The sequence below is a fragment of the Callithrix jacchus genome, chromosome 18 (genome assembly GCF_049354715.1).
Source record: "Callithrix jacchus isolate 240 chromosome 18, calJac240_pri, whole genome shotgun sequence".
In the NCBI taxonomy this organism is placed as follows: Eukaryota; Metazoa; Chordata; class Mammalia; order Primates; family Cebidae; genus Callithrix; species Callithrix jacchus.
Genome location: NC_133519.1, coordinates 24,453,839 through 24,479,001, shown reverse-complemented (window position 1 = coordinate 24,479,001; position 25,163 = coordinate 24,453,839). Strand labels below are relative to the sequence as shown.

Sequence of the window (25,163 nt, the reverse complement as noted above, 5' to 3'; positions counted from 1 at the left end):
ATCATTGAGTCATAAATGGGATTATACTTGACCCTTGAACAAAGCTGAGGTTAGTAGCACTGACCCTTGCTCAGTGACAACTCGGTCTATGACTTTTGGTTCCCCACAAACATAACTACAAATAGCCTGCTGTTGACCAAAAGCCTTACTGGTGACATAAACAAACAACTAACACATATGTTGTATGTTATATGTATTGTATACTGGGTTCTTATAATAAATTAGGGAGAAAATGTTACTAAGAAAATCATAAGAAAGAGAAAATATATTTATTATTCATTAAGTGGAAGTGGATCATCATAAAGGTCTTTTTCCTCATTATCCTTCCATGGAGTAGGCTGAGAAAGAATAGATTTGTTCTGCTATCTTAGGGGTGGTAGAGGTGGAAGAAAATCTGTGTATAAGTAGACCCATGTGTTGTTTACAGGTTAGCTGTATTTGAATCATTTTGGTTGATTTGGCTTCATTACTTAGTGGAGGAAATAGACTTAGGGAAGTTGAAAGATTTACCTGTTGCTTTGAAGCTTTTTTAATGGGAAGATGGAAATTTGAAACTGGGTTTCACCACTAACTCTAGTAATCATTTCCCTTATATCTTTATTTTATGACTTAATATGATTGTGTTAACGTTTTGGAGAGAAGAGAAAAGATAAACACATCATTTGTTTTTAAGAAAAATAAAGGGACTAACATTATGCATCTATTACTATAAGCATGTAGTATGTGTGTGTATAGTTTTCCTATCATTTTCACATTCTGAGTATGATGGTATTTCTGTTTTACTGATGAGGAAACAGAGTGATGATAGTTGTCTTTGATACACAACTAAGTGGTGGAACTGGGTTTCAGACTCTAAAATCTGATTCTTTTTTTTCTTAACCTCTTATGTAGTAAGAATATCAATGTGATTTTGTATCCCAAAACAAAGTCATTGATAATCCCGAAATTCAATACTATAAAATAGATACCGTTTTAGTTCTTTTGGGAACAAAATATAGTGTATTCATTGTGGTGTATATACAAGTCTATTGTGGCCCTGAACGCTGTAATGACTATGAGTTTCCATATATGTCCTATGTGATTTAGGCAGTTTTAGTCCTGTGATTTTCAAGTAAGTTACTTACTGTCTTAGTATCTCCAGTTTCTATAAATGAAGGGGTAGGAAATGATCTCTTAGTCCCCATCCTTTCCACAGTTCTGTGTTTTCCTAACTTTTCCCCCATACCACAGAGGGCTCTTTAAATAGAACCATTGGATTAGCAGTAAAAGAACAAGGTATTCCGTAAATGAACAAATAGAAAATGACTTTTGTATTTAAATTAAAAAAAAAAAACAAATATTTATTTCCTCACCTCTCTGAAAAAAAAATTTTTTAATGAAATTCTTCATACAAATTACATTTTTTGGCCTGAAATTCAGCTGTCTTCTCCTTAGGCATATTTTTTCCTTTCGAATGAACTGTAACAATTGTATTGCTGCTTTATATGAGATCACTACTGTCCAGTAGAAATATAGTATAAGCCATTTATATAACTATTTTCTAATAACCACATTATAAGGTAAAAGGAAAGATGAAATTGAATTTAATGATTTTATATAACCTGCTACATACAAAATACTATTTCAACTTGTAATCAGTGTAAACAATTAGTGAGATATCTTACATTCTTTTTTCTCTGCTAAGCCTTCAAATCCAACATATACAGCAATTACAGTACATGTTTATTTGAAGTAGCTATATTTCAAGTGCTTAGTAGCCACTGGTGGCTAGGAGCTTGGATATTGAAGATCCAGATAATACTACTTGAAGACATAGAATTCACATCTATGGGAATTTTTTATTCCCTTGGGGCATCTGACCAAAGTGCTTTGTGAAACTTAGAAATGAACCTTAAAATTCCCTTGGCCTTTACTCCACTTACTGTAACCCATTGATTTTTTTTAACCTCTTAAGTATCTTATCTATCCTGTCTGCCTCTACTCCCAACACCCTAATGTAAGATGGCATCTTCTCTCAAGTGAATTTTGCAGTGACCTCTTACTTGATCTACCTGCATTTACTCTGACCCCTCTAAATGCTTTTTTAGATTACCAGTAGCCATGATGATCTTTTCAACATATAAATCTGTTCATGTGGTCACTCTGCTTAAAACACTTCATTGACTTCCTGTTGTTCTGACGATAAAGAACCATCTTAATGTGGTTTGTAGATCTGTTCGCAGTTGTATCTTTTTCTACCTTCTGCAACCCCATCTTTCCTATCTCCTTCTGGTCTAATATATGCTAGCCTTCCTTTAGCCTCTCTCACCACTGAGCCTGTGCACATCCTAATTAACTCCTACCTGTCTTTCAGTTCTCAGCTCTAGTTTGACTTTCTGAGGCAAGGTTTTTTTTTGTCCTTCTACAGAATCACCTAGCACTCTGCTTTTTCACTGGACTTGTCAACTGGAGTTTAACATTTGTGTTGTGATTCAACAAATATTTACTGAATGCCTACTGTATGCCTATTATATGTGATTTTTTAGATCTAGTTTAGTTGCTGAAGGTACAGCAGTGAGCAAACACTAAAATTCCTACTTTCCTGGATCTGATATTTGAGTGAGGTGAGCTAGACTGTGTCATGAAAAACATAAAGCAGAGAGAAGAGAATAGGAAATGTGAGGGTAGTGGATGCAACTTTAGATAGGATGATTAGGAAGACCTTACTAAGATGACATCTGAGTTAAGACCTAAAGGAGGCAAGAGAGCAAGCCATGTGGGTGTTGGGGTAAATAGTGTTCCAGGCAAAGGGAAAGCCAGGGCAAAGGCCAGTGAGCTACAGTGAGTGAGCAAAGGAGGCAGTGTACTAGAAGATGAGAGGTAGGGTGAGGGCTAGATGGTGTGGAGCCCTGAACATCATTGTGAAAAAGTCATTAGAGGGTTGTGAACAGAGAAGTGACATAACGCAGGTTAGGTTTTAAGTAGCTCTGTTTTTCTTGCGTGCCTGCCTGCCTGCCTGCCTGCCTGCCTGCCTGCCTTCCTTCCTTCCTTCCTTCCTTCCTTCCTTCCTCCCTCCCCTTCCTCCCTCCCCTTCCTCCCTCCCACCCCCCCTCCCCCTTCCTTTCTTCCCTCCCTCCCTTCCTTTCCTCTGTTGGTCCTGTCCTGTCCTGTCCTGTCCTGTCCTGTCCTGTCCTGTCCTGTCCTGTCCTGTCCTGTCTTGTCTTGTCCTCCCTCCCTCCCTCCCTCTCTCTCTGTTTCTTTCACAATCTTGCTTTGTCACCCAGGCTGGAATGCTGCAGTGGTGTGATCTCAGCTCACTCCAACTTCCACCTCCCGGGTTCAAGCAATTCTCCTACCTCAGCCTCCCTAGTCCCTAGGACTACAGGCACGTGCCACCACACCGAGCTAATTTTTGTATTTTTAATAGAGACAGGGTTTCACCATGTTGACCAAGCTGGTCTCAAACTCCTGGCCTCAAGTGATCTGCCCACCTCGGCCTCTCTCAAAATGCTGGCAGTATAGGTGTGAGCCTATAATGCGCATTATGCGCCTGGCCTTAAGTAGCTCTTTCAGACTGCTAATTAGGGTATGTGGCAAAGTAAGCACAGGGCAAGAAGAGGTGGGGTACCAAGGACTGAATCAAGGAGACCAGGTGAAAGATGAAGGTGGCTTAGATCAGGGTGGGAATAGAAGAGAGAATGAGAAGTTGCCAGACATTGTATGTGAAACAAGAGTCAAGTATGACACCACGGTGTTTGGCCTGAAGCCAGATGCATGTAGTTGATTCTCTCTGGGATGAAAAATTATTGTTGTCCTTTACAGCTCCTGGGCTACTATTCATTTAAAATATAATGTATAATACACGCTAGTGGAGAAAGGCTAGAGGAACAGATTTTGAGGCAAGAGCAAGAGTTTGGCTTTGGACATATTTACTTTAACATGCCTGTTAGCCAAGGAGAAAGCTGAGTTAAGGAATATATACTGGCATATGTTTCCAGTCCAGTCTAGAAATAAAAGTTTGGGAGATGTCAGTGTAGAGGTAGTATTTTTAGTGTGGGTGAGATGTTCAAGAGAGTGAATTCAGGTACTTGATTTGATTGTCTCTCCACTAGATTTTAAGCTATGTGAGGGCTTCCTGTTGCTCTGAGGATAAGGAACCATCTTAATGTGGTTTGTAGATCTCTTCACAGTTTTACCTTTTCTACCTTCTGCAACCTCAATTTTTGCTTACTGTTTTATCTGGGCACATAGTAGGAGCTCAATATTTAGAATGAGAGGATGAACATAGTGTTTAGTAAATGTTTGTCCAGTGAGAGAATGTTTTTAAAAATTGACAGCAGTAACTATTGGAAGAAATGATGTAGCACCAAAATACTTTTAGGTGTTTTTTGGAGACAGGGTCTGACTGTTCCCCAGGTTGTAGTGCGGTGGTGCGATGACAAGTCACTGCAGCCTGGACCTCCCAGGCCCAAGCGATCCTCTACCTCAGCCTCCCCAAGTAGCTGGGACCATACGAATGTGCCACCATGCCTGGCTAATTTTTTATTTTATCTTTTTAGAGACAGTCTTGTTATGCTGCCCAGGCTGGTCTCAAACTCCAAGGCTCAAGTGATTCTCCTGCCATGGCCTCCCCTGATGCTGGGATTACAGGTGTGAGTCACTGCACCCAGCCAAATTATTCTTTTAATTTTTTTCCCAAGACAGATAGTCACCCAGGTGCAATCTCGGCTCACTGCAACCTCTGCCTCCTGGGTTCAAGCAGTTCTCCTGTATCAGCCTCCTGAGTAGCTGGGACTACAGGCACCTGCCACCACGCCTGGCTAATTTTTGTGTTTTTGATAGAGACAGGGTTTCACCATATTGGCCAGGCTGGCCTCAAACTCCTGACTCTATGATCCACCCACCTTGGCCTCCCAAAATGTTGGGTTTACAGGCGTGAGCCACTGTGCCTGGCACAAAATATTCCTGATATCTCATGTAATCACTAAGAATATATTAAATCTGGCCAGCATAAAAAGGCCTTTGTTATCTGGCAGAAAAATGTTTTTAAAATTTAGTGCCATATATTAAAGACATAACAAAGCATAGTAAATAATAAGGCAAATCCCTGTGTGCCTAACCAGTACTGGTAAAGCCCTTCTGCATTCTCCCACCAAGGTAATCACCATCCAGTATTGGTCTATATCATTCCTGTCTATTTAGTTATATTTTTTCTTTAAGTATAGCTGTCTCTTAACACATGCTTTTGCAGTTTTAATTTTTTTATGTAAATGGCATTCTATTATTTTTGTCTTTTTAGCATGCTTTTGATGTTCAACATTGTTGACTAGCATCTATGTTTCTATATACATTTTAGTGCATTGATCACTGGATTATAGAGCATGAACATCTTTAAATTTATCTACTACTGTTAATTTGTTTTCCAAAATGATTGTACAGATACTATTATGTCAAAACTCTTGATACTGACAACTTACCAAATAGATTATTTAACCCATGATGTCAGCCCGTTTAATGTATTAATCTTTATTAACATAAAATGTCTTGTCTCTTTATATAGTATATATTAGAATATTACCATCACTGGAGAATAAAGGAATTTTTATTATTAAATCAAAATTGAAACTCAGATATTTTGAAAAGATAGTGGTTATAACTGAGTCTATAGCTAGTAAATTAATTTTATGTTTCTGTCCATTATATCAGTATTCAAGTCTGCACTTCATATATAATTGTATATGAAATTTTATTAAAACTGTACATATACTTTAAAAACCTGTTTGAAAGATCTTCAGTGTATTTTGTTTTTGTTTTTTGAGACAGAGTCTTGCTGTATTGCCCAGGCTGGAGTGCAGTGGCATGATCACGGCCCACTGTATCCTTGAACTCCTGGGCTCAAGCAGCTTTTCCCACCTCAGCCTGCCAAGTAACTAAAACTACAGGCATGCACCACTACCCCTGGCTAATTTTTTAAATTTATTTTTATTTTTTATAGAGACAAGGTCTTTCAGTGTTGCCCAGGCTGGTCTTGAATGCCTGGGCTCAAGCGATCCCCCCCGCCTTGACTTCCCAAAGTGCTAGGATTACAGGCATCAGCCACCATGCCCAGCCCAGTAGTTTTAGTAGGTGATGATGGTTGAGGGGCTGTCACAAGTGAAGCATGTACAGACTGGAGTCCGTCATCCACTTTCAAGACTATAAATTCCGTGTGGGTGGGAATCTTTGTCTATTCCGTTCATTGCTATGTCTCTAGTACCTTAGAATAATACCTTCTCACCTATTTACTATTAGAGATTGATAAATGACCATTTCAAAACTCCATACTATATAGCTTGCAGGCTTATGATCTCCCATTGTTTATCATTTTGGAGTCATTTTTGCAAAGGTCTTGTTATCCACCCACTGTGACTTTTATAATGGCGCCATTTTTACAGAAAGTTTTTTTCTTCCCATAATTTAGACTATATTTTCAGGTTTCTTCCCTAGTGTGAATTTTTCATTGCTGAATAGGGCAGAAGTTTTGCCAAAGGATTCTGTTGTTTTGTTAATTTCTAGTATGATTTCTGGTATGTAGTCAAAGCTCAGCACTTAATTAAGTTTTTCCACATTTCTTATATACATAGTTCTCCTCAGTGTGATTTCTCTTTTGATCATTAAGGTTTGTTTTTTCTTTTTTTCTCTTTTTTTGAGATATAATCTTACCCTGTCACCTAGGCTGGAGGGCAGTTAACGTGATCTTGGCTCACTGCAATCTCTGCCTCCTGTATTCAAATGATTCTTGTGCTTCAGCCTCCAGAGTAGCTGGGACTACGGGCGCATACCACCACACCCAGCTAATTTTTGTACTTTTTGGTAGAGACAGGGTTTTACCATGTTGGCCAGGCCAGTCTTGAACTCCGGATCTCAAGTGATATGCCTGCCTTGGCCTCTCAAAGTGTTGGGGATAGGTGTGAGCCACCACACATGGCTTAGATCATGAAGGTTTTTTTTTTCTTTCAGAAGGCTCTTACACATTTATTTATAGGGCTTCTTTCCAGTCTGAGTTCTTTCATGTTGAAGAAGCACTGACTGTATTCTTAAGGTTTTTTTCATGTTACTACATTTATAGGATTTTTGTTTTAGATTTTTGTCTATTATAAATTGTCTGATGTTCTGTAAAGCTTGTATTTCTTCAGAAGGCATTGCTACATTGATTATACTAATAGGGTTTCTCTTCATAATGAATTTTCTGTTTCTCAGCACAGGGTGAGTTATGACCAAAAGGTGGTTTGCAGTCCAGTTTTCTTTCCAGTAGCAATTCTCTGGTGCTTTTGAAAAGTCTTAAGTAAGAGATCAACTGTGCTTGAAATTTGTGCTGTACTTATTACGTTGGGTAATGTTTGTGTCTTCTATGAGAGTCTCAAGTGTTCATAAAGGCTATACCTGAAAGTCTGACACATAGAGCATTCAAACAAGAAAGTTTTAGGCTGGTCATGGTGGTTTATAGCTGTAATCTCAGCACATTGGAAGGCTGAGGTTGGTGGGTCAGTTGAGGTCAGGAGTTCAAGACCAGCCTGGCCAACGTGGAAAAACCTCATCTCTAATAAAAATAAAAAAATTAGGCAGGCCTTATATTACATGCCTGTAATTCCAGCTACTAGGGAGACTAACACACAATTGCTTGAGCCAGGGAGGTGGAGGTTGCAGTGAGTGGAGTGCACCACTGCACTGCAGCCTGGGTGATGGAGTGAGACTCCATCTCGAGAAAACCCCAAAAACAAAAACAAAGAAGTTTTACATTTTATTTGTTCTCGTAGATCAATACAGTAAGTCTGTCATTTCAATTATATCAACAAACACATTAAATACAAAGAATAATAAGCCCCTCTATATAACTGGAATCACTAGGATTCACTATGGATCAAGGAAGAATGTTGGTTAAATGAGGGAAAGTACATAATAGATAATTCTGAATCTTATTAAAAAATGTCTTGGTGTTTTTTTTTTTGGAGACAAGTTTTTGCTCTGTCACCCAGGCTGGAGTGCAGTAGCACGATCTTGGCTCACCACAACCTCTGCCTCCTGTGTTCAAGCGATTCTCATGCCTCAGCCTCCCGAGTAGCTGAGATTACAGACATGCACCACCACGCCTGGCTAATTTTTATATTTTTAGTAGAGATGGGTTTCACCATGTTGGCCAGGCTGGTTTCAAACTCCTGACCTCAGGTGATCTGCCTACCTAAGCCTCCCATAGTGCTAGATTACAAGTGTAGCCACCACACCTTGTTAAGTTTTTAAAAATTATTAAAATATTTTTAAAAACTTAACAATTGAGGTATTTCTGACAGTATATATAAAAGGCTTCTCTATGCAAACCTTCTAGTGTATGCCAAGATAATCTCAGAAACATTCAAAGTTCCAGCATCAGGAATATCATAATTGTATCCTTGTTTTAATGACAGTTTATCATTTGCTTTAAAATTAAAATATAAGCAATTCATAAATATAGTGAGAGATTTGAAGAAAGCAAAGACTTGTAGACTTGAAATTTTTCTTATAGACCAGAATAAACTAATTGCTTTGTTAGAAGCAAGATGGCAGCTATTTTTTCAGTCGGTATTGTTGGTATTTATCACCATGAACTTATTTAATATATAGTAAGGTAAGGCTTAGATTACGATTAAGGAAGGTAGAGAAGAAAATTTTTGTTTGGGAGTATAGTTGTATCTGACATCAGAGATAGGAGAAGAAAGCTGCTGCCTTTATCTGTGATTTCATTATACAGGCAGCTTTAACATATTGGGAGGAAGGAAGAGAAAAGAGGATGTGAGTACATCAGAAAATAGAAGGGTTTTTTTTTTAATATATCTTAAGACTTAGGAGTTAGTTTGAAAGTTTGTTTTGTGGATTAAAATATAGGAATAGTAGTGAGTATTTCATGTGGGAGACCTTTTTGTAGATAGCCATGTTAGGCTGAATGCTAATGGGTATACCATGTTCCTTTAAAGCTGTCCTCTTTTGAGCACAGAGATGCCTCAGCAATAATTATCCTGTCTTTGTTAGGATCTGCCAGCCTTGCCCTCTCCCCGCCTCCAGTCATTTCCAGATTCCATTGCTTTTTCTTTTCTTCCCTTAATCTCTGTCTTCATGCTAGTCTATATTAGCCTTTTCTCTCTTCTATCTGTAGGTATCCCTACAACATCACCCTTAGAACATTCCTTTTAAAAGTACTGGATACTACAAGATGAAATTTAGATCAAGAATTTCACTTTGCAGAACAAACCTACAAGATATAAGGAAGCTGTGACTCCTGTGAATTTAGTAATTCTTTCATAGGGTAGGTGGTAATCAGTTGTGGGATTTTGCCCTCACTGTGCTTCCAAAATAAATGAAAGTAAAAATTGGCCTTAGTAGTTTCATAGTTTAAAATTAATCAATGAATATTCTTTCAAAAACACTTTTAATGACTGTTAAGAAATTGACTTTATATATATGATTTACTACTTAAAGAGTCTCTTTACTACCTGTTTTAAAATTGCAATTTAAATCCATTGGAACAAATTTTAAGGGGTGTCAAGGTGCTAAATTTCATTTAACCTTTACTAAAATGGAGGCTTATTTACATAGTATACTCAAAACAGCTTTATTCCTAAGTCAGACCCTTGAAAAAAGCACCCTTTGAGTTACTGAGTTAACTTCAACTTTTTGATGTTCATATGAGATATTTTAGTATAGACCTAACTCTTGACCGGGCTGAACTGTCAATATACAAGATGGCACCTGTGGCATAATTTATTTCCTGGATTGTATTTTAGTGCAACCTGAAGGAAGGTCTTAAAATCTGAAGTAGAAAAAGAAACAAAGGGAAAAGCAATTTTTTTTTTATCATAGAGAACTTTAGCAGCTCTTCAGAGGCAGAGGTGGGACAGGGCAAAATTCCTTTAATGCCAGATAACCATAAATGCATGTCAAAATTTAAGAAGAAAGTAGCAGGTTCTTGTAGTACCAATTCAGTTTTAGCTTCGTAATTCATTATGTAGTTCTGTTTTTAATTGCTGTTTTTTAACTTTTTATTTTGGAATAATAATAGGTTCACAGGAACTTGCAACAAAATAGTGCAGAGATAATTAGAGGCTCATAGGAAGATACAAAAATAGTCCAGAAAAGTCCCATTTACTCTTCATTCAGTTTTCCTCAGCAGTTACATAACTATAATACATTATTTATTAAAACCAGGAAATTGACATTTTTATAATACATGTCTGTATAATTTGTGATTTTTGTCATATATGTAGATTTGTCTAACAACCACCTCAGTCAAGATACGGAACTACTGCATCACCACAAAGATCTCTCCCTCTGCTACCTCTTTATAGTCACACCCATCCCATTGCTTCTCCCCTGTTTCTCACCACCCTTAACCATGGCAGTCACAAATCTGTTCTTCATCTTGTTGAACTGTGAGAATCCACTCATACACAGATTTTTTTCAATAAATTTTGGAAATATTTTTGAAGCTTTGCAACAGTTTGTAAAAAACTTACCACATAGCTTAGAAATATCAAAAACTTAAGAAAAAGGGATGGCATGAATGTATAAAATATATGTAGATACTTGTCTATTTTATTTTTTACTGCCATAAAATACATATAAGTGTATTAAGAAAAGTTAATATCAGCTGGGCATGGTGGCTCACACCTGTAATCCCAGCACTTTTGGAGGCTGAGGCGGGCGGATCACGAGGTCAAGAGATCAAGACCATCCTGGCCAACATGGTGAAAACTCATCTCAGGCCGGGCGCGGTGGCTCATGCCTGTAATCCCAGCACTTTGGGAGGCCGAGGCGGGTGGATCACGAGGTCAAGAGATCAAGACCATCCCCTGGTCAACATGGTGAAACCCCGTCTCTACTAAAAATACAAAAAATTAGCTGGGCATGGTGGCGCGTGCCTGTAATCCTAGCTACTCAGGAGGCTGAGGCAGGAGAATTGCCTGAACCCAGGAGGCGGAGGTTGTGGTGAGCCGAGATCGCGCCATTGCACTCCAGCCTGGGTAACAAGAGCAAAAAAAAAAAGAAAGAAACCTCCGTCTCAAAAAAAAAAAAAAGAAAGAAACCTCATCTCTACTAAAAATACAAAAAAATAAGTTGGGCGTGGTGGGGTTTGCCTGTAGTCCCAGCTACTGGGGAGGCTGAGGCAGGAGAATTGCTTGAACCCGGGAGGCAGAGGTTGCCGGGAGGCAGAGGGAGCCGAGGTCACGCCACTGCATTCCAGCCTGGCGCCTAGTGATGGAGTGAGACTGTCTCAAAAAAAAAAAAAAAGAGGGGAGGACTCAAGATGGCGCTGTGAGAACAACCCAGGATTGGAGCTCTCCTTGTGTCCGCAGAGAGGTGAGTCTGAGCTGCATTTCCAGACCGATCTTTGTTGCCCACGGAACGGGGAAATTCCCAAGTGAAGTGGAGACGCAGGATGCCAGGCAGAACCTCCGCCTGGCGAAGCTGGCAGCCGGGGTGGCGGCAGCCGGCCGTACCCAGCGCTCCCCACAGGGCGCACTTGTCCAGGTGCCCCGTTGAACCGGCAACCGGAGACGTGAGAGGGCTGGACTTGAGACTGAGCTAGACTTGGACAGTGGGCCAGCCCAGGGGATTGCAGGGACAGAGCGTTAGGGGTGGCCCAGTGGGACGAACAAAACCGCGATTTCAAACAAGCCCCGTGAAGACAGCCCGAGACGCTCTGAGGGGGAGGGGCGTCCACCATTACCAAGGCAACCCATCCCAACTGAGATACACGCCCATTGCTGACGCAGCCAGCCGTTGCCGAGGCAACCCATCCCTACTGAGATACACGCCCACTGCTGACGCAGCCTGCCATTGCCGAGGCAACTCGTGACAACAGAGAGACTCCGCCACAGGGCGTGGCAGAGAACACAGCAGAATAGCAGAGCCAGGGCGAGCCTCACAACAGCAGGGCGGAGCCTCGGCAGGCAAACAGTGGCTAGTCTGCGTCCTAGCTGGACAGGACCTCAACGGACATCCAAAAATAAAGCCCAAACCCCTCAACACAGAGCATTTGAGAAAAAAAAAAAAAGGTTTTTTTAATGAGCTCTGTTGCAGCAGAATCAAACATAGCAGCCTAACAGCCCTGAATGAACAACAGAGCTCACAGCTCAGCAAGTAAGCTCCTATAAAGCACAAACTGTCTCCTCAAGCAGCTCCCTGACCCCTCGATATCCAAAAGACTGACAATAGGCAGGCATCATCCTGGGACAAAGATAGCAGAAAAAGAAACTGGTAGCATCCCTCGCTGTGCCACAGCTGCTAGAGGTGCACCCCAGACAAGCAGGATATGGAGCGGACCTCAGCAGTCGTACAGCGAAGGGGCTAGACTGGTAGAAGGAGAACCAAGCAACAGAAATACTTCATCATCAACATTCTGGGTGTCCACTCAGAGACCCAATCGAAAAGTCAGCAACTACGCAGACGACCAGCGGACAAATCCACAAAGATGGGAAGAAACCAGCGCAAAAAGGAGGAAAACACCCGAAACCAGAACACCTCGACTCCTAGAAAGGACCAAAACTCCTCACCAGCAAGGGAACAAAGCTGGACGGAGAATGACTGTGACGAAATGACGGAATTAGACTTCAGAAGATGGATAATGAGAAACTTTTGTGAGCTAAAAGATCATGTATTAAATCAATGCAAAGAAACTAAGAACCTTGAAAAAAGATTTGAAAAAAGATTCGAGGAAATGATAACAAGAATGGATAACTTAGAGAGGAATATGAATGAATTAAAGGAGCTGAAAAACACAATACGAGAACTTCACGAAGCAAACACAAGTTTCAATAGCCGAATTGACCAAGCAGAAGAAAGAATATCTGAAGTCAAAGACCAACTCAATGAAATAAAACGAGAAACCAAGATCAGAAAAAAAAGCGCAAAAAGGAATGAACAAAGTCTCCAAGAAATGTGGGACTATGTGAAAAGACCTAACCTACGTTTGATAGGTGTACCAGAAGGGGACGAAGAGAATGAATCCAAGCTGGAAAATACTCTTCAGGACATCATCCAGGAAAATTTCCCCCACCTAGCAAGACAGGCCAACACTCAATTGCAGGAAATACAGAGAACACCACAAAGATATTCCGCAAGAAGAGCAACCCCAAGGCACATAATCGTCAGATTCAACAGGGTTGAAATAAAGGAGAGAATACTAAGGGCAGCCAGAGAGAAAGGTCGGGTCACCCACAAAGGGAAGCCCATCAGACTCACAGCAGATCTCTCGGCAGAAACACTACAAGCCAGAAGAGAGTGGGGGCCGATATTCAACATTCTTAAAGAAAAGAACTTTCAACCCAGAATTTCATATCCAGCCAAATTGAGCTTCAGGAGTGAAGGACAAATAAAATCCTTTGCGAACAAGCAAGTACTCAGAGATTTTGTCACCACCAGGCCTGCTTTACAAGAGCTCCTAAAAGAGGCACTACACATAGAAAGGATCCAGTAGCAGCCATTCCAAAATCACACTGAATGCTAAAGAGCATCAACATAATGAAGAATCTACAACAACTAACAGGCAAAACAGCCACTTACCATCAAAATGGCAGTATCAAATTCACACATAACAATATTAACCCTAAATGTAAATGGACTAAATGCACCAATCAAAAGACACAGACTGGCAAATTGGATAAAAATCCAAAACCCATCAGTGTGCTGTATACAGGAAACCCATCTCACATGCAAGGATACACAAAGGCTCAAAATAAAGGGATGGAGGAAGATTTACCAAGCTAACGGAGAGCAAAAAAAAGCAGGAGTTGCAATTCTCATCTCTGATAAAATAGACTTTAAAGCAACAAAGATCAAAAGAGACAAAGAAGGCCATTACATAATGGTAAAAGGATCAATACAACAAGAAGAGCTAACGATCCTAAACATATATGGACCCAATGCAGGAGCACCCAGATACATAAGGCAAGTTCTTAATGACTTACAAAAGGACTTAGACTCCCACACAATAATAGTGGGAGACTTTAACACTCCACTGTCAATACTAGACAGATCAACCAGACAGAAAATCAACAAGGATATCCAGGGCTTGAACTCAGACCTGGAGCAAGCAAACCTGATAGACATTTACAGAACTCTCCACCCCAAATCCACAGAATACACATTCTTCTCAGCACCACATCACACCTACTCTAAAATTGACCACATAATTGGAAGTAAAGCACTGCTCAACAAATGCAAAACAACTGAAATCATAACAAACAGCCTCTCAGACCATAGTGCAATCAAGTTAGAACTCAGAATTCAGAAACCGACCCAGAACCGCACAGCTTCATGGAAACTGAACAACTGGCTCTTGAATGTTGACTGGGTAAACAATGAAATGAAGGCAGAAATAAAGAAGTTCTTTGAAACCAATGAGAACGAAGACACAACGTGCCAGAACCTCTGGGACACATTTAAAGCAGTCTCTAGAGGAAAGTATATAGCAATAAGTGCCCATATGAGGAGAATGGAGAGATCCAAAATTGACACCCTATCGTCAAAATTGAAAGAGCTAGAGGAGCAAGATCAAAAAAACTCAAAACCCAGCAGAAGACAAGAAATAACTAAGATCAGAGCTGAGCTGAAGGAGATTGAGACACGAAAAACCTTTCAAAAAATCAATAAATCCAAGAGCTGGTTTTTTGAAAAGATCAACAAAATAGACCACTAGCCAGATTGATTAAAAATAAAAGAGAGAACAACCAAATAGATGCAATAAAAAATGATAAAGGGGAAATCACCACAGATTCCACAGAAATTCAAACCATCATCAGAGAATATTACAAACAACTCTATGCGCATAAACTAGTAAACCTGGAAGAAATGGATAAATTCCTGGACCCCTGTGTCCTCCCAAGCCTAAACCAGGAGGAAGCTGAAACTATGAATAGACCAATAACAAGGTCTGAAGTTGAGGCAGCAATTAAGAGCCTACCACCCAAAAAAAGCCCAGGTCCAGACGGGTTCACAGCTGAATTCTACCAGACACACAAGGAGGAGCTGGTACCATACCTTCTAAAACTATTTCAAACAATCCAAAAAGAGGGAATGCTTCCCAAATCATTTTATGAGACCAACATCATCCTGATACCAAAACCCAGCAGAGACCCAACAAGAAAAGAAAACTTCAGGCCAATATCCATGATGAATATAGATGCAAAAATCTTCAATAAAATATTGGCAAGCCGATTGCAACAGCAAACCAAAAAACTTATTCATCATGATCAAGTAGGATTCATCCCGGGGATGCAAGGCTGGTTCAACATACGCAAGTCTATCAACGTAATTCACCACATAAACAGAACCAAAAACAAAAACCACATGATTATCTCAATTGACGCAGAGAAGGCATTTGACAAAATTCAACAGCCCTTTATGCTAAAAACCCTCAATAAACTCAGTATCGATGGAACATATCTCAAAGTAATAAAAGCTATTTATGACAAACCAACAGCCAATATCATACTGAATGGGCAAAAACTGGAAGCATTCCCTTTGAAATCTGGCACTAGACAAGGATGCCCTCTTTCACCACTCCTATTCAATATAGTACTGGAAGTTCTAGCCAGAGCAGTCAGGCAAGAAAAAGAAATAAAGGGTATTCAAATAGGAAAGGTGGAAGCCAAATTGTCTCTATTTGCAGACGACATGATAGTATACCTAGAAGACCCCATCGCCTCAGCCCAAAACTCCTGAAACTGATAAGCAACTTCAGCAAAGTCTCAGGATATAAAATCAATGTGCAAAAATCACAAGCATTCGTCTACACCAATAACAGACTTAAAGAAAGCCAAATCAAGAACGAACTGCCATTCGCAATTGCTACAAAAAGAATAAAATACCTTGGAATACAACTCACAAGGAACGTAAGAGACCTCTTCAAGGAGAATTACAAACCACTGCTCAACGAAATCAGAGAGGACACAAACAGATGGAGAAACATTCCATGTTCATGGTTAGGAAGAATTAATATTGTGAAAATGGCTATACTGCCCAAAGTAATTTACAGAATCAACGCTATCCCCATCAAGCTACCATTGACTTTCTTCACAGAACTGGAAAAAACCACCATGAACTTCATATGGAACCAAAAGAGAGCCCGCATAGCCAAGTCAATTCTAAGCAAAAAGAACACAGCGGGGGGCATCACACTACCGGATTTCAAACTATACTACAAGGCTACAGTAATCAAAACAGCATGGTACTGGTACCAAAACAGAGATATAGACCAATGGAACAAAACAGAGGCACCGGAGGCAACACAACATATCTACAACTATACAATCTTTGATAAACCTGACAAAAACAAGCAATGGGGCAAGGATTCCATGTTTAACAAATGGTGTTGGGAAAACTGGCTAGCCATGTGCAGAAAGTGGAAACTGGACCCCTTCCTGACACCTTACACTAAAATTAACTCCAGATGGATTAAAGACTTAAACATAAGACCTGGCACCATAAAAACCCTAGAAGGAAATCTAGGCAAAACTATCCAGGACATAGGAGTAGGCAAGGACTTCATGAACAAAACACCAAAAGCAGTGGCAACAAAAGCCAAAATAGACAAACGGGACCTAATGAAACTCCACAGCTTCTGCGCGGCAAAAGAAACAGTCACTAGAGTGGATCGGCAACCAACAGAATGGGAAAAAATTTTCGCAGTCTACCCATCTGACAAAGGGCTGATATCCAGAATTTACAAAGAACTCAAACAGATTTACAGGAAAAAAACTAACAAGCCCATTCAAAAGTGGGCAAAGGATATGAACAGATACTTTACAAAAGAAGACATATATGAGGCCAACAGTCATATGAAAAAATGCTGATCGTCACTGGTCATCAGAGAGATGCAAATCAAAACCACATTGAGATACCATCTCACGCCAGTTAGAATGGCAATCATTAAAAAATCTGGAGACAACAGATGCTGGAGAGGATGTGGAGAAAAAGGAACACTTTTACACTGTTGGTGGGAGTGTAAATTAGTCCAACCATTGTGGAAGACAGTGTGGCGATTCCTCAAGGCCTTAGAAATAGAAATTCCATTTGACCCAGCAATCCCATTACTGGGTATATATCCAAAAGACTATAAATCGTTCTACTAAAAGGACACATGTACACGAATGTTCATTGCAGCACTGTTTACAATAGCAAAGACCTGGAATCAACCCAAATGCCCATTGATAATAGACTGGATTGGAAAAATGTGGCACATATACACTATGGAATATTATGCAGCAATCAGAAATGATGACTTTGTGTCGTTTATAGGGACATGGATGAATCTGGAGAACATCATCCTCAGGAAACTGACACAAGAACAGAAAATGAAACACCGCATATTCTCACTCATAGGTGGGTGATGAAAAAAGAGAACACATGGACACAGAAAGGGGAGTACTAAACAGTGGGGTCTATTGGGGGGAAAAGGGGAGGGCCAGTGGGAGGGGGAGGTGGGGAGGGATAGCCTGGGGAGAAATGCCAAATGTGGGTGAAGGGGAGAAGAAAAGCAAAGCACACTGCCATGTGTGTACCTTCGCAACTGTCTTGCATGCTCTGCTCATGTACCCCAAAACCTAAAATCCAATAAAAAATTAAAAAAAAAAAAAAAAGAAGAAAAGTTAATGTTTATCAAGACTTATGCGAAGACCTTATGTTCTGCCATGTGCGGTTGAGAGAAACATTAACAAACATAAAGATGCAGTATTAAATCATAACTGCATAGAATTAACTGTGGTATATACCATTCCACTGTAGTAATTTTGTAACCACCTTGTGCTGCTATTACAGTTAACTCAAGTGTTGAGAGTATCCCCTGAAAACACCCTGTGATGACACTAATCATCTCCACATGAGCAGTTCCTTGCTCCAGTAAATTGGGTTATCACAGTAAAATGTGATCTGTCACAGCTTTCAAGTACTTTTCACTGTGTTTAGTGCAATATCCTAAACCTTGAATAACACCATGGGACCCGTAAGAAGTACCACTAGTAATGTTGGAAGGGCTCCTAAGAAGCAGAAAAAAGTCATGACATTACAAGAACAAGTTGAATTGCTTGATACGTTCCATAGATTGAGATCTGCAGCTGCAGTTGTCTGCCGTTTCAAGATAAATGAATTCAATGTAAGGACCACTGTTTAAAAAAAAACAAAAAGGAAATTTCTGAAGTCATCACTTTTTATACGACAGCAGGTATGGAAACCCTGCACCTTTCATGAAATACTCTGTCTTTTATCTTGTATTGAAAATATAGCTTTTTAAATGGGTGCAGGATTGCTCTAAGAAAGTATACCCATAGACTAATATGATTCAAGCAAAAGCAAAGTCATTATATGACAACTTAAAAGGAAGATGAAGCATCTAAAGATGGAGAATTTAATGCCAGCAAAGGATGACTTGATAATTTTAGAAAGAAGTTTTGCTTAAAATATGTCAAGATAATAGGAGAAGCAGCTTCTGCCTACCAAGCAGCAGCAGACAAGCTCCCAGACACCATTGAAAAAATCATGGAGAATGGATATCTGTTTGAACAAGTTTTTAATACAGATGAAAGTGCCCTACTCTGGAAAAAAAAATGCCACAAAGAACATATATTAGCAAGGAAGAGTAGCAAGCACTACAATTTAAGGCAGGTGGGAATAGGCTAGCTCTACTGTTTTGTGCAATTATGGTTGGGTTTATGATCCCTTACAAATAAAGTTGCTAAACCCTGAGTTTTGAAGGGAAACGATAAATACCAGCTGCCAGTCTTCAGATGTACAATAAGAAAGCCTGGAAAATGAGAACACTTTTTCTGGATTGGTGCCATTGATGCTTTGTCTCTGAAGCCAGGAAGAACCTTGCTAGTAAGGGACTGCCTTTTAAAATTCTTTTGATTTTGAGCAATGCCCCAGGCCACTGAGAGCCCTATGAGTTCAACACCAAAGGCTCATTACACACAATACTTTTCTATGAAAAGAATTGTCAGTGATATGGAAGAGAACCCTTACAGAACATCATCAAAATCTAAAAGGATTGCAGTATTGAAGATGCCATCATTGTTAAGGAAAAAGCCATGCAATCCATCAAGACCAAAACAATAAATTTCAGCTGGGAAAAACTGTGTCCGAATGTTGCTTATGAATTCACAGGTTTTATGATACAGCCAATCAAGGAAATCATGGAACAGATTGTGGATATGGCAAAAAAGGTAGAGAGCTAAAAGTTTGAAGATAGGGATCTTGGAGAAATTCAAGAGTAATAAACACCACACCAAAGGAATTAACAAAAGATGATTTGATAGAGATGAATGCTTCCAAGCCAGTGCCAGATGATGAGGAAGAAGATGTAGAAAAAGCAGCACCAGAAAACAAATTGACCTTAGTCCAGCAGAAGAGTTTCAGTGATTCTAGAGTGCTTTTGACTTCTTTTACAACATGGACCCTTCTGTGACACGGGCACTGAAACTAAAGCAAACTACAGAAGAAGGATTGGTACCATGTGGAAACATCTTTAGAGAAATGGGAAAAGCAAAAAGAGTCCGACCTAAATTACATATGTTTTTGTAAAGTTAAACCAAGTGTGCCTGCCTCTCCGGCCTTCCTTTCACCTCTGCCACCACTGACACAAGAAGACCAACCCCTTCAGCCTATTCACCATGAAGATGCAAGGATGAAGACCTTAATGAATAATAACTTCTCTACCTTATGATTTTCTCAATAACATTTTATTTGCTCTAGCTTACTTTATTGTGAGAATACAGTGTATAATACATATCAGATACAAAATACATGTTAATCAACTGTTGATGTTATCAGTAAGGCTGGTCAACAGTAGGCTATTAGTAGTTTTGGGGAAGTCAAAAGTTCTATGGGCATGATTTAAAAGATTAGAGGTGAGTTTACAACTGCTCGGAGGGTCAGTGCCCCTTACCCCTAAGTTGTTTAAGGGTCAACTTTATTTACTATTCTTCCTATAAATGGTCGACTTATTTTCCCCAACTTTGAGACTAAAGATGTATGATGTGTAATAGAGAGAAAATAAGGGTGGAGAGAAATGCTGTGAATCACCTATAAACCCCAAAGAAAACCTATGTAAACATCTTCCCAATCTTTTTTTTTTTAATTTGAGACAGTCTCTCTCTGTTGCCCAGGCTGGAGTGCAGTGGTATGATCTCAGCTCACTGCAACCTCCACCTCCTGGGTTCAAGTGATTCTCCTGCCTCAGCCTCTCAAGTAGCTGGGACTATAGACATGTGCCACCATGACTGGCTAATTTTTTTATTTAGTAGAGATAGGATTTCACCATGTTGGCCAGGCTGGTCTTGAACTCCTGACCTCAGGTGATCCATCCTCCTCAGCCTCCCAAAGTGCTAGGATTACAGGCATGAGCCACCATGCCTAGCCTTCCCAGTGTTCTTTATGTGCGTATTTGGGTCTCCTTTTTGTTTATTTATTTAAAGTAGCCAGTACCTGTGCTTTGCTGTGTAATTTAATCTACTGTGTTTTAAAAGTTCTTCCCATCCTGAAAACAGATGTCTTAATAATGGCAATAATAATATTACTAGTTAACCCTAATACAGAGATTATTATGTGCCAGTCTAAGGGCTTTATACATATCAACCCATTTTATCTGGTTTCATCATTATAATTTATCATGATAAATAAGGAAGCCAGACAAATATGGTGGATTGTGGCTTCATTTTTACATTAAAAATTTTTTTAATACTTTTCTGACTCCTCAAATAAATGCCAAGAAGTTTTGGAAAATGTATCCAGTTCTTTTTTCTGCATCATGAATTTAATGGAAAAATGCTTTATCACTTGAAGAAAACTATTGGAAAGTGACTGAAAGAGAAGGGTAGAAGGGAGGGAGGGATGGAGGGAGAGGTGTATAGTCACATTCTTCAGAAGCAACTGGGTTAAAATTCCATTTGAAGCCCTCCATTCTAAAGAAGCCTATAATTAGAAAACAAGACAGGTGTTTTTGAACCTCATAAGGTGGTAGTTTCTGTATCAGAAAACATTCCCTCATGAAACAATGTTATATCACTAGCCTATCTAATATAACAATAATCAGAACTACCCTTTAACCTTGAATGTCTCCAGAGTTAGAAACACCAGCGTCCCAGAAGTCAAAAATTTGCGCATAAAACTCAACTACTCATAGCCTACCCTTGACTGGAAGCCTTATCGATAACATGAACAGTCAATTAACACATATTTTATATGTTATATGTATTATATAATCTTAAGCTAGAGAAGCAAAAACGTTATTAGGAAAAATACATTTACAGTACTGTATTGTATATCATAAGTTTACATAGTCTGTTTATAAGATGAATTGACTGAAATGGCAGCAGGACCTCAGCCTGTGGTACATATCAAGCAATTCTACTTGTTCTTGTAATGTCATGACTTTTTTCTGCTTCTTAGGAGCACTTCCAGCATCACTAGTGGTACTTCTTATGGGTCCCATGGTGTTAATCAAGGTTTAGGATATTGCGCTAAATACAATGAAACATAATATGAGAACCATGAGAGATCACATTTTACTGTGATAACCCAGTTTACTGGAGAGAGGATCTGCTCATGTAGAGATAATGAGTGTCATCACAGGGTATTTTAAGGGAATACTCTCAACACTTGAGCTCAATATAAAAGCAACACAAGTTGGTTACAAAATTACTATAGTAGAACAGTATTACTACAGTTAATTTTGTGCAATTATTATTTAATATTGCACCTTTATGTTTGTTACATTTCTCTGGACTGCATATGGCAGTATGTAAGGTCTGTTTGCGTGCATTAATTTTCACAAATGTTAACTTTTAGTAATACATTTGTGTGTATTTTATGGTTGTAAATGATTAAAATAGACTAGTATTTTATACATTCATTCCATCCCTAGCTTTTCTTAATTTTTCAATATTTCCAAGCTATGTGGTTTGTCTGTAAGTTTTTTCAAATTGTTACAAATCTTGAAAACAAAACTTCCAAAATATTTTTTTGAAAAAAATTTATGTATGAGTGGACCCACACAGTTCAAACCCATGTTGTTCAAGGGTCAATTGATCAACATGAGTCTTTCTATTTTGATAAGACTATTATGAAACTTACATTCATTTCTCATGGAAGTGTAAATGATGCAGTATTTCAGGAGGGCAGTTTGACAGGTAGCAAAGCCTCAAAAAGGTTTGTACTCTTTGACCTCATGATTTCTTTTAGGACTGTATTTTAAAGAAATAATCAGAAATGTCAGGAAAGGTGCAAGGATATTCATTATTTATAGTATAGCATTACTTCTAATAGGATAATGAAATCAGCCTTTTATGTAAAGGTCTATAATTGAGTTTGAATTCTATGTCAAATGGCTCCTTTGAGTGGTTTGATAAGTTTAATTTGATAGACACTTTGATTATAGCATTAATATAAATTTTGTAATTGTAGTAATTGGTTAAAAATAGATTCAGTTATTTAGGGATTTAATGTTAGGAATTTTATCCTAAAATATGGCATCTTTATGTAGTTGTGTTTGTATACTGTGATTTTAGAAAGAACAGAAATGTTTGTAGCAGTTTGATGTTTTCAATATAATTGTCATAATACCATTTTTATGTGGATATAATTTTTACTACTAAATGCTTTCTTTCTTTTTTTTACAGGGAAATAATATAAAATGATAATATAGCTAGGCTAACTGAATATCCAGAAGTTTTTATTTTTGCTATAAAATTGCTTTTATCATTTCATTATTTTCTTTCAGAAATTTTAAGTTTGAAAGATATGATCTAATTTTAAGATTTAAAAAGGCATTTTTTCTCTCCAGAGTGTTTACTGCTTATCTACTATGTGGAAATAATTATCATGTCCCCCTCCCCACCTGTATTCCCTATCATAATTGCTCAAGGCAGAAACCTGGAATCTTAGTACTTCTGCAGACTTTGTTTTTAGCTTACATCACGAGTCTAGTTCCTGACGAAGTCCTGTCTGCCTCCAGAATATCTTGAATCTATCATTTTTTTTTTCAATGATAATGCCCTAGTTGAGGGAACATCACCTTTTTCTTGAAGGACCATAGTATCATCTTAACTATTTCCTCAGTCTTCCCCTGACTCAATTTATTCTTTTTGTTTGTTTGGTTGGTTGGTTTTGGTTTCTACTTTAAGATCTTACTGAAGATAGGCATGTACCATGTTTAAGAAGTCAAATATTTCCATAAGAGAACAAAATGTAGCGGAACTGTAACTCAGTTATTCTCATCTTTCCAGCCTCCATCCTGGAGCCTCATTCCCACGCAGATCTCTTAGCTGTTTCTCCTTAGAGGAATTTATGTCTGTTTTTCAAATAATAGGTCTAAATTCTTACTTTTTCTTGATTTTTTTCTATTTCAAATATGATATGTTGACTCTTTACTATAGAAGATGATTTCATTCTCTTATATTCTCCCCCCATTTACACAATTCTCTTCTCCTTTTGCACATACAGTTATGTCACAGTTTTTACTAAGTTAACTATATTCTTTACAGTTGAACTGTGATTATTTATTCATTTTTTTTCTTTTTCGAGCTAAAATGTACTTTAGTTTTCTTTGTATCTATCACTAATTTTATGCCAGAAATGAATATACTGATTGTCTCTCTTCTTTTTTTTTTCTGCTTTTCAGAGACAGATGTCTGTTGGAATTTCTGTCCTCTTGCTCCTTTCTTGACTCTTGTTCTTAAAAGTGTGCTCATAGGTTTGCCCCAGGATCTCCCATTGCTGTTAATCAGAGGATTCCCAATATTTTTCTTTCTGTATTGGCTCCTCAGTTTCCTGGGTCTCATATGTCCCGTTTTCTTTGCTAGTTTGTTTTGATAGAACACATACTCTACTAGTTCTCTGAGAGTAGGTACATAGAAGGCAAATTCTCTGAGATGTTCATGTTTGAAAATGTAGTCTACTTTCAGACTTAATTGATACTCACGGATATAGGATTCTAGAAAATTGAATTATTCAAAATTGAAGACATTGCTTCAGTTGTCTTTTAACTTTTAGTGCTGCTGTTAAGATATCTGATAGCTTCTGATCCCTGTTTTTCTGTATATAATCTGGGTTTTTTTTTTCTGTTTGTTTGTTTTTGAATCTCTAATCAGTTTTCTCTGTTCCCTCTTAAAATTCCTGTTATTCAGATGTTGACCCTGAGGGTCTTGACATTAGCATAAAAACATTTTATTCCTATCATTAACTTTTTGTTTAAAAGTTTTAGTCACTTTAGCTTACAACTCTTCTACTGACTTTCAGATTTGTCTTATATTTTTTATTTCTAAAAGCTCGTTTTTTTTCTCTGAATATTTCTTTTTATATATCCTCCTGTTTTTGCTCAGTGGGTACAATGTCTTTTCTCATGTATTGAAAAATAATAATTATATGGTTTTGTCTTCTTCTTTTCTCAGTTTTCTTCATTCCCTGCCCTAACTCAGCTTTTTCTGTTCTCTGCCCTAACTCTGTTTCCTCAGAGTTCTTTTTCTTATTTCTTGTGGTTTCTCACTCTCCCTGGCTATTCTTGTATTGTAGAAGTTTGTTAACCTATTTTGGACCTTAGAACCATCTGGCAGACTGAAGCCTATGGAACTCTAGCCCTTCTTTAAAATGGAAGGAATTCAGTTCTATTAAGATATACTTATCAAAATATTTTTAAAAGCTATTATACAGCATTACATGTGCTTCTTGGTTAATGCATTAAAATCTAGAGGTCAGCCTTAAATATTACCATATCTGGGTGTGATGACTCACGCCTGGAATCCCAGCATTTTAAGAGGCTGAGGCAGGAGGATTGCTTCAGCATAGGAGTTCAAGACCAGTCTTGCCAACATAGTGAGACCCTGTCTCTACAAAAAATAAAAACAAAAATAGCTGAGTATGGTGGTGCACACCTGTAGTCCCAACTACTTGGAAGGCTGAGGTGGAATAATTGCTTGAGCCAGGGAGCCCACAGCTGCAGAAAACTTTGATCCCACCAGTATACTCCTGCCTGGGTGACAGAGGAAGACCCTGTCCCTAAAAATATTATGTAACTACCATAAGTTTGAAATAGTGATGAGTATAAATGGTATCTGAATCAACTGTGATGTGATATGAAAATGTCAGTGATTTTGATTGATAACTTTGTCACTTGTTGCCAATACCAC

General features: G+C 38.6%; 1 protein-coding gene across 12 annotated transcripts in view; it reads left to right on the top strand.

Annotated features, from left to right (window-relative positions):
• Window positions 1-25,163, top strand: part of RALGPS2 (Ral GEF with PH domain and SH3 binding motif 2) — a 188,104-nt gene that overhangs the window by 54,965 nt on the left and 107,976 nt on the right. The window lies entirely within an intron of this gene.